The 16,046-nt window shown below is 41.6% G+C and overlaps 1 long non-coding RNA gene across 1 annotated transcript; it reads right to left on the reverse strand.

Moving 5' to 3' along the window:
• Window positions 1-789: 789 nt before the first annotated feature.
• LOC120372538 lies at window positions 790-13,693 on the reverse strand. The gene is made up of 4 exons (XR_005585032.1): window positions 13,352-13,693; window positions 12,948-13,220; window positions 3,035-3,119; window positions 790-1,474 (listed from the first exon to the last, which is right to left on the reverse strand). It is a non-coding gene; the product is annotated as an uncharacterized LOC120372538 (long non-coding RNA).
• Window positions 13,694-16,046: the final 2,353 nt, after the last annotated feature.

Consider the following 16,046-nt stretch of genomic DNA (forward strand, 5'->3'; position numbering starts at 1 on the left):
GAAGCCAAGCAATAGGAATGATTTTGACTCACTATTTCTCTCATATTGAATATCCACAGTGAGGGCTCTATTCTCATCTTGATGCATATGGAATTCATTTTAGGCTGTTTCCTCTATCTGTGCAAGTCATTATTTCATATGAAACAGTTGTGGAGAGTCTCGGGCCTCTGTTCAGCAAAGCGCCTGAGCACGTGTTTAACTTTAAGCTTAACTTCATAGGCAGTTAAATCAATGGGAATTTTTTTGTGGCTAAAGAGTAGAGGCTCAGGGCCTTAATTTGCAGGGTTGGTGTTTTTTTTTTTTTATTGTAAGGACCAGCGTTTAAATACATGACTATTACTACATTGTTTTCAAGATTATTAAGAGTGTCATACTGTCATTGACTCCAGTCATTCTTTATGGAAAACAAATAAACAGCAAGTATTTGTCAATCTCAGCAATAAATTATCGTGGCAGCAAACTTGATCTGGTGTTAATTAGGCTTGTGGAAAACTAAATCAAGCATCAAAAACCACAGATTATTTTAGGCTTCCTCTAGCATAAACAGAAAGGCTTGAGGATCCATAACATATTATTTTTGTTGACAGGTTTCCACTTTTCCTCCAATATATTTTATGAATCTGATAGGTTGTTCCTTGATTGCCTCTAGTGCTCTCTTCTTTTGGCCTCAGCACGGCCGTTTGCTAATCCTTCCTATTTCTGTGTATTTAAGCAGGATTACAAACTTCAAATATATTGTAAAAGGAACCTGTATACAATCTTTCAAAACCACTTAAGTGGGCCAATGACAGATGGTACCGGTCTTGCAAGTAAATACAGAACATTTCGGAAATCATCCCGAGTGTTTATTTGTCAGCCATTTTTAATTACTAAGCCGGAATGAATGAAAGAACTGGAAAATGTAAAATGACAGAGGGTTTTGCATTGAATTACAGCTCGCACAGAACAAGGGAGTGATCACAGTGCTTTCAAGTACACATCATTTCACTGTGTGATTATGACCTGCTGGTTTATTGACAGTCTAATCAAAAAATAAACTGCAAACTCTTTTTCAAATAACAGAGAAGCCTGTTAAAAGGGGGGCCATTGTGTAAAGTAGAGAAATAACATAAAACTGCAGCTGGAGGTAAAGAAGAAAAGTAGATAAGAGATGGATAGATAGTGTAGTAAACGGAGTCCGGCAGCTAGATGAGCCACGGGCCAGTAAGAACTGTATGCAGCTTGTAGATGGATCTGTGCTATGGTGAGAGAAGAATGTGCAGAAAATGCAAAGATGGATTTGGTGCCACAAAACAAAGCGAAACTGGAGCTATAAAGTTCGTTCAGATGCACAGCAGCACTTTCTCCACATTTGGAGTTGTCTGGCTCTGGGGGTCAGTTCAGCTTGCTGCAGGGTTTAGACCCGGAGCTGAACTTACCCAAAGTTTGGAGGGTTTTGGTTCAGACACATCTCTAGATATGCGGGAGATGTTTCCTGTGGATGACAAATAAGGACATTCTTCCTCAGAGTGAAAAATACCCTGCTTTTGAAAAGTGAGCACTCCTAAAACTCCCGAATCACTCTGCTGTCCAAAGGTACCATTCAATTCATGACCCACAGGAAGCTGCCCTTGTCAAATCAGGCTTATTGGTGTATTCATCCTAAGCCAAGACACGGACATGTAGCAACAGCCCAGAGCTAAAACCACATTGCACCACACCCAAGCAGGATTTGATCTGATAGGATGGCTTTTCACCCAACAAACTGCATTCTATCTATCTGACATACATACACAATTCCAGCATCTGCTTGTGGTGTTACCTATAGATGACCACATCTCGATGAACACCTGGATAGAGTCTGTACCAAAAACAAGCTTTTCTGTTAGGCTATAACAATGTTGCATTATTGCATATACCTCACTGCATATAAGGAAGTGTACCAAAAAGAAAGAGTGTATCATTTATAACATTGACCTGTATATCCACCTCTGCATTTACATGTAGCTAATTAGCAAGGTTCCTGTGTACCTAACTGTAAATGCCTTTAAAAATATAAACAAATGGTTCACACTATGTTTAAGCACTGATCAAGAGGGTATATAATCTTGCAATTTGCAATCTGATTTAAATAGGTAAAATGTAGTGGTCTAAGGTACAGATGCAAAGGTACAGAGCAGTGTGCACCAAAGAATGATTCCAGCGGTAGAAGGCTAGATGGGAGAAGTGGATTTGTAGTGTAAATTAATTTGTTGCACAGGTACTATGCCAAGTGTATGGTTGACATGCAAATTGCATGAGTTGAAGAAGGAGGTAAAGGAAACGCTAATCTATATCCAACTGAAATTATCGAGCAATTGGAGGCTTTTTGGAGCCCCTACAGATAAGGTGAGGTTGTTAGCTGTATCACTATCTGTGAACCACAGGTACTACCAGGATTTTTATTTATTTTATTTACTAGTCCCAAAACTTCTGCCTCAAAAGCAGTAGTTCCAACAATGGTATTTCACCAGCAGAAGCACTGATTGCCTGCTGCTAGGACATCATTTGGAGAAGAACAGCCTTCTAGAGGGGTTCCTTCTGAGAGGGAAGTCCAATGTGGTACTTCAGTGTAATTACAATATCTTAGGGGCACCAGCATGCACTGGATGTTTTACTTCTGGCCTGTCTCTAGAACTAATGGCACTGGAGATTTTCCAAACAACTCATTCCCAACATATTCCCAGTCCCAAAATTTTCCCCAAACCATGTGTTCTGCACTCTCCAGCCCTTTCCTGGCCAGTTCAGATATTAAAGGTCCATTGCCCCTGTAAAGGGTCAATATTCAACAGTTTTCTACTTTAACTGGAGTTACCAATAGTTCAGTTTAAACACAGCACTGGATTAATTTTTATTTAAAAAAAAAACAAGTTTCTTTAACTACAAAGAAAGAGATTTTAAGTGAGTACAAGTATAAGTATTAAAGTCAGAAATGGGTACAAGAGAAATAAAGATAAAACACTTCCTAGTAGCTAAAGCTTAACAAGCTAGACTTGATTCAAGGTAAAATCCTTACCACAGGTTCTGAGCAACAATGCTGATCAAATTTTCACCTCAAGAATTCCCACAAAGTCAAAAGGCTGGTTCCTTTGTCATCTTAGCTGAAAGAGAGACACTGGGACAGATCAGGAGAGAGAGCTTGGGGGTGTTTTTGCTCCTCACTTTTATGGTCCAGTCACCATTTCAAATGCATTTTCCTGAGGATTACACCTAGAAAAGTTCGTTCCAGCTGTGAGGACAGAGACATCAAGTCTCAGTTTGAAAGAAATTCCATGTGGTTGTTTGCTAAAATTCAGATGGATGTGTGCCTACCCCCCTTCATTGCCAAAGATGGCCACTTAACGGGTGATTGCCAATCAACTTTGACAACACCAGGCTAGAGGCATCAGTTTGTTCTTTGGGAAACCAGTTTACCCTCTCCCCACCCCCAGACTTGTCTGATGAACACATTTTAGTCATAATTTCAGCTTATGTCCATAGCTCTTAATATGCATTCATACATTACACAAGCACATTAAGGATCAGTGTGTTATTAGTTTTTAAATTATACCTCAAGATATATTTTGCACAAAGATTATTACAATAGTGTGTATGGTATGAATACAGTGATGCTCTGGGTCTCAACCACAAATAAACAATAAAAAGCACAACTAAATTGTTTAATTGCATATAGTTTGTTTTTGTAGGACGGGAGGGCTGTGTCAGTACAGTGTGAGGTTGTGGGGCTTGCCTCAGGGAAGCATGTATATGTAACAAATTCTGTGGTTTATGGGCAATTCTGCAGAGTGAGATTAAAATTCAATAGGCGTGAAATTCACCCCTAAAGTCTTCAAAACTGGGCTTAAATAGGATTTAAGTGGTGCATAGGGATTAGGCTGGCCCTTTGAGCAGGGGTAAATTTCATCCTAAGAAAGGATTATAAGGCCCTGAGTCTACAAAAATGGATGCACATGTTTAACTTTAATGGCTTGATACTGTAATATTGTATGAAATCAGAAGTGCGGTCCCTGAGTTCAAGCACTGCTTGAGTCTAGCACCTCAACTGGCAGCAGACTCTCCAAGGTGGTGACACGGAGGGTCACAGTTCCACATCTCTAGACATGCCCAGGCAACTAGGCCTGCACAGGAGAAGGAAGACACGCTACAAGTGCTCTGAAGGTGATGTAGTAGCCATGCATGGGGTGATAATTGGGCCTACACATTTATCCTAATTGTGAGCTCAGCTGTGAAAAATGAGTGAAAGTTTATAAAATGACCCAATAACCTATAACAACAAATGTTGATGGGGAAAGATGCAAAAGTGAGACAGACCAATTTAGTCCAAACAAAAAGGCCACAGATGTGGTTAAGATCGTGCCTGGTGAAGCAGAGAAGTGTGGGATCAGAAATCAGTAAACCAAAATTGGTGTATCAGAAATTAGGCCTGGCTGGTGAAGAAATTAATGAGAGGATGGACTATTCCACCCATCACTTCTTTCTGGGAGAAAAATTGGCTATTTGAGCAAGCTTCGCCATCATAGCTACCACCCTCACCATCTCCTGGGATCCTAATCCTGACAGACATCTTGACTAGCCCGGGCAAAAGAGAGGGACCCAGATGATATTGCCACCTCCACTGGCTCTGGCTGAATACCAAACACTACTTGGGATGTGAGACTTTATGTCTCCCCTGACCCTGTGTTCTTTTCCTTACCCACGTTATTTCTTCTTTTTCCTCTCTCTCCTCTGTTGCCTACTGTCTAATACGAGTCTGGCTTAGCTGGCCAAGACTGCATATTTTGAAGCATTTCCTGTGACCAAAAAAAAGCACCTAAAAACAATGTCTGATATTGGTAGAAGTTTGCCAGGTCTTGGAGTGGCTTGTGGTGAGCTTGTGTTTTTCCAACTGTGAGGCTGCAAGAGGGAGTCAACACCAGAGACAGAAGCTGTATTTTTTCTCATTGCTCTTCTTTTCCTATTTGTCTTGTTTCCTATTTGTCTTGACACGGGACTGGACTGTAACAACAACAGCTCCAGCCCATCTCAACTAACTTCTCTTTTCCCCAAAAGATGGTTTATCACCATCCTTAATACCTTCTAGGAGACTGTCAAACAAGTGTTTTTGTTTTTTTTTTCCTTCTAAAGAGTCTCTACAGCTAAAGGGAAAGGGAACAAGGATGAAAGCCACTCTTAATACTTTACATTTCAAATGCTTTTACTATTTTTCCTCCTCCTTTTCTGTATCTTTAATAAAAGATTTAAAGGATTTTTAATGGTGTATTTGCCATGATAGTAAACACCCTGATGTCTCTCTATACCAGGGCCGCCCGGGGGGGGGGGCAATTGGCCCCAGGCCCCGCAGGGGCCCCCACGAGAGTTTTTTGGGGCCCCTGGAGCGGGGTCCTTCACTCGCTCCGGGGACCCCGGAAAACCCTCGTGGGCCCTGGAGCTTCTTCCGCTCCGGGTCTTCGGCGGCGGGGGGTCTGGGTCTTCAGTGGTACTTCAGCAGTGGGGGGCCCCCGCCGCAGCTCTTCGGGGCACTTAGGCGGTGGGTCCTGGAGCGGAAGGACCCCCCGCCGCCATATTGCCGCCGAAGCGGGGGCCCCCCGCCACCAAAGACCCCAGGCCCCCTGAATCCTCTGGGCAGCCCTGCTCTATACCAAACTCCGGACATTGTTTAAAACTGCTTAATGTTAGACAGTGAACGGGTTATGTTAACACCTTTGACTCTGTGGGCCCATATATTCCATCTACGTGGGTACATCAGGCGCCACTACTACAGGATCCAGTGTATAGGCACAATGTAAATGTAAATGCTGAGGCATATTTGTAAAGCTCTCTCCATATATAATGTTGAGTCTAAGTGTTTTATGCACTGAGTTTTGAAGTTACATTCTTAGAGACAGTGCACTTACTGAGCATGGCAGGTGGTAACTACCAAAATGAAGATAGTTTGCTGGATTGTAGAAATCCAAGGACCTACAATTGGGTAAAGTAAGTTATTAGAAATCTTAAGTTATCTGAAAAGGAGAATGATGGAAATAAACTGATAAATAAAGGATAGCAGAGAAGTGATAAGGAGAAAACAAAATAAAAATAGCTAAACAGATAAACATAATAGAGCCGGACATTCCTGTTAAACATAAACAATCCAGCAAAAAGTCATTTTGGCCGTTTATACACGTGAATGGGAAATCTGTTACAGATGAGATTGGTTTAGTCAACATACTGAACACATTCTTTGCCTCATTATTCAGCAATGAAACTGGAAGGTCATCCTGTTTCAGGCTAGCCGACATATTACAGAGACAAAAGGAGCCATAGTTCTTTCAGAATCCTTTATGATTCCCGAAGAGAGCATGTTTGGAGAATTGAAACTAGCAATGGCTGATGTGAATTCAGGCCCAGATTAACTGTACTCTGGCCTGGTTAACTCAAATCAATTATTATTCTTTAGTTTTAAATGCCACTCATCTGTGATAGTGGTGAGTGCATTATGAATGCATGTAATAAAACAAAAAATGCATCATTTTCCTAAAGGAGGTAGTAAATACATAGACTATGCCCCTTAACAATGAGATTTCTCCTAGAGCCAGAGGATTGATAACCAGATCAACTTAGAAGGAAAATATTAAGGATGTGCCAACACCCACGACCAGGGAAAAGCTAAACCAAAGGGGTATTTCTTTAAATGAGACTTAAATGTAGCAAACGGTACTCTGATGTATCTTCAGAGAGTGACTGCCATAGCTACTGCATGTATCTGAGAATAACCTTCTCCCAGCTCCTGCAAGTATAGTCCAGGAGGGCAACAACAGCAGATTCCCTATCAATCAATAGACTATGGGGAAGAAGTGGGTCCTAACTGTTTCAGGCATTGTGGGAAATCAGCATTCAGAAGTGAGGGCAGCCACTAAAGAGCCTGGAGTGTAGCTGTAATAAATTCTCATCTGTATGCCTACCAAAATAGCGGTAGCTGTATTCTGTGCTAATGGAAGCTGCCAGGCGGCATTCAAGGATGGTCCGAAGTTGGCCACAGCCTGAAGATGAGGAAGGCATGGATAATCATAGTAAGGCCCACATCAGAGAGAAAGGGATGCAAGCTTTATGCCAGCTGATGATTAATCAGACATAATAAGAGGCAGTCACTTTCTGAAGATACATCACAGCACCATTTGCTACATGTAGGTCTCATTTAAAGAAATACCTGTTTAGTTTGGCTTTTCCCTGGTAGTGGGTGTTGGCACGTCCTTAGTATTTTCCTTCTAAATTGATCTGATTATCAGTACTCTGGCTCTAGGAGAAATCTCATTGTTAAGGGGCATAGTCTGCTACAGAGCAGAGATAAATTCCATAATAACCCAAGGTTACTAATCACCTTCATAGGCAATGAACATACAGACTCAAGAAAGGCATAATAATTGGCCTCTCTAAGTTCCTCAGAGTACTCCCCACTGCCACAAAAACCACCTCCATCTGAGCCATCATGAGCTTAAACCAGATGAATTTCATCCAGATTCCAACCTTCACCAGATACTGTGAGAGCAATGGAACATCAGTGTCTGAGTTGGATGCAAAACAGGCACAGGACCAGATTTGTAAAGATATTTAGGTACAGATGCAGATAGGTGCCTAAGGGGATTTACAAAAGTGCCTAGCTGCATCTTTATGTGCCTAAATACCTCTAAAAATCTGGCCCAGAGAGGCAACCATCCTTAGCCTATGGATAACACTTCAAACACCTCATAATGCTCAGTCTGAGGTGGATGGAGACTGAAAAACCTCACTGCTCCAGTGCTGCCTGACTGAGCATGCTGCTGCCAACCGAGCAGATGTGCTGAGGAAGGAGGGGCTACCTACCTATATCCTTCCCCATGCCACAAAACAAGCGCCCCGTGTGGAGTGGCCATAATTTGCTTGAAAAAAAGGTTGAAAATTATGGCTGCTTTATGCCACACCAGCAGCACAAAACAGCCTTAAAGCCAGTGTAGGATTACCCAAGAGCCATAACCCCACTGTATTGGATCTGATCCCATCCCCCTCTGACCCCACCCTCTCAGATAGGGACGGGTCACCATAGAGATAAAGGACTTTCTTCGTGGGACCTGAGAAGCAGAGGTGCAGGAGTAGAGGAGAAGGTGCAGTGTGGGCTGGGAGTTGGGAATTGGTGGTGGTGGTGGTGGGACAGACACTGCAGTGGGAGAAAGGGGCAAAAGAGTTGCAGGTGGTAGAGAGTGGAATGGAGGGAATCAGTAACAGAGGAGAGAGGTGACAGAGCAGGGAGGAGTGAACTGAATATGGCAAAGAAGTCATGAACATTGATGGATTGGAGTTCACATAAGGGGTGGGTGGAGAGGAAATGGGATAGTGCTGGCAGTTTGAGGGAGGGAATCCAGGGACTGAAGTATGGGAGAAGCACTATGTTTAGTGAAGACAAGGGTTGAGTGAGTGGCCTTTTGGTGAATGAGAGAGTTGACCCAGAAGGGTAGGTAAAATAAAGAGGTGAGGGTGAGGAGGCAAGAGGCGAAAGGCTCAGATAGGATGTCAATATGGAAGTTGAGGGTAAGTGTTAGGGGATCATGATGAGACGGAGAGCCAGATATCAGACCCAGAGTGTTGGGCCATGAACAGGAGTCATGTGCGTGGCAGGTGACATCAATATTGAGCAGGCAAGAACAGGAGGGTAAATGGAGTGTTGTCAAAGGAGCTGGAAAAGAAAGAAGGAGGAGCTGGAAGCAGCAGGAGAAGGAGAAGCTCCTGCAGTTCTTTGGAAAGGATTTACACCAAAGGGAGTGACAGGAAAGAGGCCACTTGTGCTTTGCCCCTATCAAGGGGAGCAGCTGGTTGATCTTTATAGTGCCATAATCCCTAGTCCCAAATCCCAGGTATGAGGTGCTGCACAAGGAGTCCTTGCAGAGCTAAGGTCTCTGAGCCACTGAAGGTGCTCACCCTGTTTAAGGGATTCCCAAATTCTGACTGCACTGAGCAGTACAATCATACGAGTTCCTGTGGGCATTTTTTTTAAAGTAGAGCTTCTTGGTACCCTTCTTCCCCCAAACGTATATCAGAGTGGTATTCAACAGCATGGCTGATTGGCCTTGCAGTAAATTGATTATGCAGCCAGTGTATAGTTGTTGTTACAGCCTAAATATAGCTAAGAGGGACACAGGGCTGAGATGGAAGAAGAAGGATTTCCCCCATTTTATAAATGAGTAACTGAGGCACAGGGAGATTAGATGATTTGCCCAAAGTCACAGAGAAAATCCATGGCAGAGCTGGAACCTAACCACAGAGCTCCTGAATCCCACTCCAGTGCCTAAACAACCAGCCCACCCACTCCCCTTCACACCTGCAGATTCAAAGAGGAACGGAGAATAAGGAGCAATAGCAAAAATTGGCATGAAGAGTTTACACCAGTTTCTGAGAACAAAACAGAGATAAATATTAGTTCAATCCCTGGGCTAGGCTAACATGATGAAGCCAGTCTTCTCTGACCTTGGTGAAACTGAGATGTAGCATTTTCTCAGGCATGAGTTTTCCTTAAACAATTTCTCTTCACCATTAGACATAGGCATGTTTTTGATATTGCGGTCACAAGACATACCATTGCTGTCCACTGCTTGTTACAATACTCTTATTCACTGTGGTCAATGCGAATCAAACTCCCATTCTCTGCTTGAATTCATATTCCTCCCTTCATGTGCCTCTTACAGGGCACTGACACAGCACAGAATCCTCTTCCAAACCCATATGTGCTTTTCTGGATTCCCCAGAAAGATTCCTGTGTCTTAAAGTAACCACTAGTCTGCCACTCTAGCAGTTTTGTCTTCCATGCCCCAGTGCTGTACTGTCATTGACACATGAAGACAGCAAAGATGCTGCTCTGTCATTAAGTACGTAGATGCTTCAACAGCGTCATTTGGAGGGTGAACTGCCAAGAAAAAGTATGGTTTTGCCCTTTACAGATTCTATGAGGTGTACAAAGACTGTCTCCAAATAGATTTGAAAAATATCTTAGCTCTTTTACATTAAAACCCTTATCTCCTCACTTCTCTCTTCATGCCAGAGCAAGATAGACCTGCAGAGTGATGCCAGTGGAGGACAAAACCTGAGCTGCAGACTTCCCTTCCCCCAACTGCTTCTAGATAGAGGACCTTTAATTGTGACATTTTAAAAAGTAGAACAGTTATTTTAGGTCATTTCTAAGAGGTTTTTATGGCAATCCCAGAGCCCTGCACAACTGGACTCAGGGTAACTAAGGCACTTAGCTTTAAAGGCAAAGATCTGCAAAGACAAGAGTCCAAATAAAATATCTGAAAATGCTCTAAACATTTCTAAAGTCGTTTTTTCCTGAACCATATGTGCCATATACAAAATACAGGATGGTGTGGTGCGAAGGTTTTATCACCATTCCTTTGGAATGATCTGCACAGTCCATCATGGCTTTGACATTTATAAGGAATGCTGCCATCCCAAGATTATGCTGATTAGATCTTTATACCACACCATAATATCATAGATGGGATACATGATACTGTGGTGCAGTATAAAGTTTTAATATAGTTCCTAAAGCCCTTATACAAGATTTGTGTTGCTGTTCAATCTGTACAGGCTTTGGATATGGCAACAGCAGAAGCAATAATATAGCTATACTAAAAAAATCAAACTCATGAAGGAGTTTTTTCATTCTGAGCCATGATCCAAAATTGTTCCTGCGTCTTACGGCTCAGAAGGCTGTTGCTTCCTTGTTTGTTTTAAGGGACTGAGTACATTCAACTCTGAGACCATATTAAGAGAGAAAAAGTCCCTGAATATCTAGAGAATCATTTCTCAGCCTTGGGGCCATGCTGGGCTGCAGGGAGGTGCCTGCAGGGTTGCAACCAACTTAAAACACAAACCTTGCAAAGCGGGCTGTAGCCTCGCAGTGTGCATACACACACATGTTCATAGCACATGCACACGCTGCCAGAGTTGCCAAATCTGACTGAAGCTATTCTGGGAGATTTTTTCCCCCCAACATGTTGTAATGTCATTTTCTTAAAATAGCCTATTAAAATCTCCTGGGTTGCTTTCAATAGTCACCGGGAGATCGATGCTGATTCCGGGAGACTCCAGGCCAATCCTGGAGTGTTGGCAATCCTATGTCAGCACCACTATAGGAGGCCTCTTTTGTCTCAGTGTTTACTCTTTCTTTATTCAACTAAGCTCACGGTAAAGTCAGTGAAAGCTTGTCAGAGGTCTGGATCATCCTTAGCCCTTAGACTACATAATGTTCGTATTCAAGATGATTTACGTTCATTTGGAAAGTAAGATTTTGTTCTTGTCTCTTCCCAAAAGTGAAATCATGTGCGAGTCCATGAAGCATTGCCATGAGCCATCCCTGCATTGCCTGGTTTCGATCATTTGGCATATTTAGAGCCAAACTAAAGCCTCAACGTAAATAGTTCCTACAAAAATTATTAAGGAATAACAACAGGAATACAGTTCCTTAAATCTACTACCACATCACTACTGCATTAATTAGTAACTCAGTATTGCAGTTGGTATGGGGAAAAAATAAAAAGGGCCCAAAGAAAGCATTTCAATATGTTAAATGTTCCCTAGTTGCTACAACTACAAACAAAAACAATTGTAATATTTCTCCACATGTGAATTAAGCTGAGCAACTGCTTCTTCCTGCACTCATCCATATTTCATTCTCATGTTCTCAGTAACCACAGAAGGGAAGGAGGACTCATGGGCTCATACTCAGCTCCTCGATAGGACAGTGACTGTCAATGTATAAATATCTAAGATAGACCAATATTGATCTGGTGAGGGAGACAAGATTATAATGATTTGAGATGCCCCCTACGTTACATAGAAGCAACAGCATTAGCAAAGATTAGAGTAATAGAATACAACCATTAGTCGGGACGATACCCTAAAGTTGGTGCCCATTAAGCCAGCACCTTAAAGCAGCCCCAAAGTTCCCAGAACATTTTTGTTTTAACCTTCGTATAATGATCTTCAGTATTCAAATACTACAGAGATAGCCACATTGGAAATATATGGATGGATGGATAAATAAATGCATCATCTGTGCTATGCAGCTAGTTTTGACTAGTCTTAGGTTGTTGCTTTAGAGAGGGTTCAGTGTACTATACATAAAGTTAAAAATAGGCCTTATTGAGCAAACGGTTTTATACTCCTTACATGTTCACGAAAGGATGCAGAAGACAACAGGGTTTTCCATCCTATCAAACTGTTCAGCTGAAAGTCAGCCCAACTGTGTCACTTTATTACAGCTAGCTCCCTGAGGCTTGTCTGAGAGACAGCAGGAGTGAGCACTGACTCCGTTAACATGCATCTCTCCACTCATTTGTGGCACTAAGCCCAATTCAACATAGGGTCAAACTATGAAAGCAAATCTAATGAATACCTGGACTGGCAACAATACCTCTCCTTAGGGAATGGCGGGTAACTGTAAGACAGAACCAATTGTTCATGTGTTTCTGACTGGGGCAGGGATGCTGTAGAAATAGAGGGGGGAATGTCTATTTCACTTTGAAAAAAAACATAAGAGGCAAATTGCCAGTTTAATAATATGGAATAGCTGAGAGTGGTAACATGTCACCAGGATCAAGTTGTCTTAGCACAATAAACCTCAAGGACAAATGCCCAAGACAAATATCCAGCTCCTGCTTAGTGACTAGCAGGGACCTATGCATTAACATGACACTACACAAATTTCCATTACTTAAATAGGATTGTGTACGGTGCCTTATATTACATGTGCACTCTGGAGGAGGTTTTCAAAAGCACAAATGTAGAAGTCATCATTCACAGCTGTCTACCCATGGATCAGACTGGGTGATGGGAGGAGGCATGTTGCTCTTACCAGTTTTGGAAACAAAACTCCCCTCTCTCTCTCCCTCTCTCCTGTGTTATTAAAATTGATTCAGACTTACTTGAGAAATGTGAAACATTTTCCAGTTCTAAATCAAACAATTTTGAATCCAAACCTCTGGATATTCACTCTTTCCACATGTTCTGGGGAGCTGCTGACAATCTCTTCTTGGCTTCTTCAGTCATCAAGTTCAAGAGGAAATTGAGTCACATTAACTGATGAATACGTGAGATGAAGGACGAAATCCTACCCTGGTCAGTCTAAAGTGCATGGTTAGTTCAAGAAAAGATGTTGCTAAGAGCTGGCTGCGGAACTGACATCTTTGCCAACTGACCTAAAACCAAATATAAGAATAGTTATTTTGTTCTGGTGCTCACTTTGCTTTGCAACACAGATGTAATTTTAAAATGGACATAAATTATGTTAGACGAGAGAACACAGCCAGCACTAGACAACAAAACTTACATTTTAGATGCAAGTAAGAGAACTATCATATAAGTGCACTCAAATGTAATCATATTAGACTGAATTGCATTAGGTGGGATTCTCCAGAGGTCTGTTGATTGGACAGATGGTTTTTGCTGTTGTCTACAACAATCTTTTGTATATTTTTGCATTAACAGTTTATGGCCACATGCTCCCTTGGATGACATGCTGATAAGGACAGAGCTATTTGCTAGAATGGCTGCTTCTACATTCTACATACAAGCTACAGTCTCCTGCTGCTTAGGATATTGCCACTGGTTACAACTCACAGCGCAAAGTGGCCCCAACCTGAAGATGATAAAAATCTTTGCAAATGCCCAGAAAAGGGGGTGTGGTCTGAAGAAATGAGGGAAGAGTGAAGGTGAACACAAAGTATTATACAGCCTGCTCTGGAAAACAAATAAGATCCTGATCCTGCAGAGGGATCCACCTGTGAAAAGCCCCATTAAATTAATTGGGACCCACCACCAATTCTCCAATTACAGAATTAGAGCCAATGACTATCTGAGTTGTTCAGAAGTGACAAATGTTCCTTAACTTTTTTCAACATTTTATTTGTGGATGTGTTACAAAATATTTGCTACATTTTCCATGTTCCATAAAATGTCCCAGGTCTGAAAAATTAATTCATTTTCATCTGAAATTCAGAATTGGACCATTAAAAATTTTGTACTTTTCATGCAGAAACAAGACCACTTTTCAAAATCACAATAAAGTGCCACAAACACTGAGCCTGATTTCCCCTCTCTTCTAAACCAGCTATATCTTGGTGTAAATCTTTTGATTTGAGTTACACCCTATAAATCTGATGTAACACAGACTGTAGGCCCGTTTTCAAGTAATGCTTAATTTCATTGTGAAATGTCTGCTTGTTTTCTGTTACCCCCAAAACAGTGTGATAAGGCTTACCATCTTAAGTGTGGGCTAGCTGCCCTCATAAATATCCAGGGTCCCAGTTGGGCTCATACAGCCTGTGCAGAAGCCCATGCTGTCACAGCTTCACTGCTAGTGGTACTTACCTAAGATAGCTTTAATCTAGCTAGTGCATGTCTACACATGCTGCAGTCACACCTCTGATTGCAGTGGAGACATATCCTTAGTGAGGGCTTCTCTAAACCACATTAACTTGCTATCAACAAAAATCCACAACTTGATATGGCAGAATAGAAATATTTTTCTTACTGCCTAAGCAGATAGGAATCATCTGCAAATGGTGGGTGCATATTCAGACTGCAAGGGGAAAATTTACTGTACATTACCATATTCCCTGGCTCCTTACTATAGATTCTACCATATGTGAAGCTGTGCAGGACTCAGGACTCACACCTCATTGACGTCAGTGGGACTACTCATGCACTTAAATTTAAGCCCACGTGTTAGTGTTTGTAGGATCAGGTCTTAAATGATTATAGAGAAAGGGACAGAAAATGAGAAAATGTAAACATTGGAACTTCATACTAGGTGAATTTGCTCTACTTTGCCACAAGGTGGCGCCTTCAGATTAAATTGGATGCTTAAGAAAAAGTTTATTATTATACAAAGGAAAAAGGCCATTTTCAAAAAGCTAAATTAAAGGAGATGTTTGTTTATTTTTCTCAGATAATTGTCTGTGTGACTTTGTGAACCATGAAACTAATTTTCACCATATACTACACATTTGAGGCTGGGCAAACTGTGAAACCTATTCTAAAAGTAGCGCACCCCGGTGGGATTATTCAGCAAGGAAACCACTGAACAATGTGGCTTTTGTTTATTAACAACAAATCATGCTTTGATATGATGACTTTGGGGGTAGGGAAGGGTTGGTAGAAGAAAGGACAAAACTGCTGCAAAATCGACAGGAATGAGTGATAAGAGAGAAATTTAGGGAGCCAGTGGACATTTTTCCCATTTGTTTTTCTCTTTAAATTTTGCATTTGTATGTCCTATTATTATTTCTGAACAGTGATTAAAATAGATATTGAAAGGGTTTACTAGGTTCTACCCCTTGTGAATCTTTCCATGGTTGTTTCTACTAAACAATAAAACCTGAATCAAGACCAACAGTTCTCAGCTTTATCTATACATCCACACGTCCTTCCTTCTTTCCTTCCTTGTTATGTTCTTACATGACTCCCATCACTAGGATAGCTGAGCATCTCCAAAAATATAAAGCATATTTATAAGGATATACGGCATTTCTCTTTCTGTTTCATCTCTCTTCAGCCTTGAAGGCCTGGACAGTTTATTTTGTATGGTTTCTTTGTTGGTTGGGTGGGTGGTTGATTGTGTTATTGTGGGAAAGCTTGGAAAACAAGTAAAGTTTGGATTTCTCTCTGAAGGTGCTTGATGTTCCTGGTCATTCTGAGAGTTTGTGGGAGTGAGTTTCACAGTTATATGCCATCCGCTGGGGAAAATCTGCATGTGAGTCTCGGTCTTGAGACTGATAGTTCCATTGTTCCAGGGCAACACAGCAGTTATGGGAGATGGTCCCTCAAATAATTTGGACCAATCACAGGAAGACGGTGACCAAAATGTTGCACTTGACCTGGAATACCATGGGGAGACAGAGAAGGGAATGGAGCATGGGAATCATGTACTTTCTGTGATCTGTGTTCTCATGTTTAGGAGTCTCAGATAAATATATGTCTTCCATGGGAAAGAAATGCACAAATAGATTGGCAACACTTTTAGC

Source organism: Mauremys reevesii, linkage group 9 (assembly GCF_016161935.1).
Source record: "Mauremys reevesii isolate NIE-2019 linkage group 9, ASM1616193v1, whole genome shotgun sequence".
In the NCBI taxonomy this organism is placed as follows: domain Eukaryota; kingdom Metazoa; phylum Chordata; order Testudines; family Geoemydidae; genus Mauremys; species Mauremys reevesii.